Here is a 2666-nt window from a genome sequence, read left to right on the forward strand (position 1 = left end):
AAAAAAAATTACAAAGGAAAAAAATCTTTTGCAATTATGAGGGTGGCCACTGGGGTGCAGTATGTTTCATTATTTCTCTGTACTACACTCCCAGCTGCCCACACTATACATGGCAGGAAGGGGGCACTTTACCAGGATAAAGAGATGTGGACTGCTCAGCTCCGCCCACTCACATGCTGGTTTAGCTGCTAATGACAGCTTTGAAACTGCACCCAAAATCGCCATTCACACATGTATTATCAGCCCAGAAGCCATTGGCTGTCCCTCTGGGGTGTTCTGTGGCTACTACTGCTTTGAATTACATCCCCAGCTGCCCACACTGCACCTAGAAGGGAATAGCGAGTAATGACAGCTTTAAAACTGGAAACAAAATCAGCATTCGTACATAAATAATCAATCCAAAAGCCATGAGATGTCCCTCTGGGGTGTGCGGGTCTGCTCTGATTTACATTCCCGGCTGCCCACACTGTACATAGAAAGGAATGAGTTACTTTACCATAACAAAGATGGCCAGCGGAGTCCTCAGTTCCGCCCACTCAGATGCTGAGTTAGCAACTAATGACAGCTTTGAAACTTGAATCAAAATCAGCATTAAAACATGAATAAACATCACAAAATGCATGAGCTGTCCCTCCAGAGAATACTGTGGCTATTACTACTCTGAATGACATTCACGGCTGCCCACACTGTATATAGAGGAGAATGGGTCACTGTACCATAATAAAGATGGCCATCGCAGTACTCGTCTCCGCCTCTCCTTGGCTCCACCTCTCATATAGCCGAGTCTGTGGTCTCTTCATAACTGCCGGAGGAGGAGCTTCAGCCCAGCAGTCCTCTCCTCTCTAAGAAAAGGCAGTGAATGAATAGTTGCTAGGGACTCCAGAGTGCTTAGCAACCGAGGTTTGCTCCGCCCCCTGCTGTGTGTAACTCCTCCCACTTCCTGGCCCCTGATTGGCTGAAATCTGGGACTTGTCAGGTATAATGGGGGCTGTGATAGGAGCTGTGTTGATCTATGGGGAGGGGGACTGTGATCTCTGGGGGACCTCAGAGGGGATCTAGCTCTGTATACACAAGCATTGCTATAGAATGTCATCTCCTGTACAGGTGATCATGACATCACACTCTGCTTTCTATGGACACTCTGCTACTTTGTTGTCAGAGGTTTTCTATAAAGTGACCCTCCCCCCACTTTGTATCATTGCACTCCTCCCCCTCTGCTGTCACAGATGGACATTTTATTTCATTAATGTATTTATTATTCTAATTTTTTTGGCATTTTTTTTTAACCACTTCCAGACCGGACACTTTTACCCCCTTCCTGACCAGGGCAATTTTCAGCTTTCAGCGCTATCACACTTTGAATGACAATTGCGCGGTCATGCAACACTGTACCCACATGAATTTTTTACCATTTTTTGGAGACAGATAAAGCTTTATTTTGGTGGCATTTATTCACCGCTGGGATTTTTATTTTTTTTGCAATGTAAATGATAAAGTCCAAAAATTTTTTAAAAAGTGTTTTTTTTTTAATTTTGAAAATAAATAATATTTCATCATAAATCTTGGCCAAAATTTATTTCGTTATCTTTTTAGTAAAAAGAAAAAAATCCAAATTAGTTTATAACCAAAAATTATCATTTTTAAACATTTTTTTTTACATTTTATTATATTTTTTTATATTATTATTTTTTATTTTTATTTTTTCTTTCTACATACTGTCACCCTAGCACAGTGGTGGCGAACCTATGGCACGCGTGCCGCAGCTGGCACGCAGGGCCCTCACTGTTGGCACGCCAGAGCCAAGTCACCCCAGCAGCCAAGCATCTGATAATGGCATCATTGAGCATGCTTGGAAAGGAGAAGGACTCCTATAGGACCGTGTATGACTGCAGGGAGGGGCGATCAGTTACAGCGGAGAGAGTGGAGAGCACAAAGCTTGGACCAGAGGGACCATCATCCATCTGATCAGGGGAAGAGGGTCCGGTGATCGGTGACAGTCTGGTAAGTCCTCCTCACCCGGCAGGGCCGCTGATAAGGGGGTACCACCGGGCCTCCTGTAGGGAGCACGGGCCCTGTCACCTAGCAGGGGGGCCCAGGGGAGGGGCTGTGCTCTGACCAACAGTGCACCCATGGATGAGCACATCGGGCCAGCTCCGTCCTTGGGGGGCACTGCTGCCATCACTCGGTATGGTGTATGGTTATCAGATGATAGAAGTCCCTGTATGCAGCCCAGCGGGAAGAGTCTAACAGCTGACCCCCACTCCTGCTCCTGTCTTCTGTCACTATGCAGCGCTGCCACCATCCTCCCCTGCCTCTGTGAAATACACTGCCTCTGTACCTCTGTATCTGTTTTGTCCTACCTCATTGCTCCTTCATCCTGCCACAACTCTTTTTTCCTCCACTGCCAGTGTTCGAGCTCACCACTCAACTGCTCATCCCACTCTCTTTTCCCCCTTCTGCTTCTTGTCTCTGCACCCCCATTTCCATCATCACCTTCCATTGCAGCACTTTATGTAATAGTAATAATATATGTTGCTTTCCTAATTTCTTACAGCTGGTACTACCACCAACTGCTCATGTACACTCCGTACCCCTTTTCTGTACATACCACCCACCACCATACACTCCACACTCCTCTCCTGCACATAGTACCCACTGCCATACAC

The sequence above is a fragment of the Staurois parvus genome, unplaced genomic scaffold (genome assembly GCF_062004578.1).
Source record: "Staurois parvus isolate SC_StPar_1 unplaced genomic scaffold, SC_StPar_1.0 ptg000232l, whole genome shotgun sequence".
Classification (NCBI taxonomy): Eukaryota; Metazoa; Chordata; class Amphibia; order Anura; family Ranidae; genus Staurois; species Staurois parvus.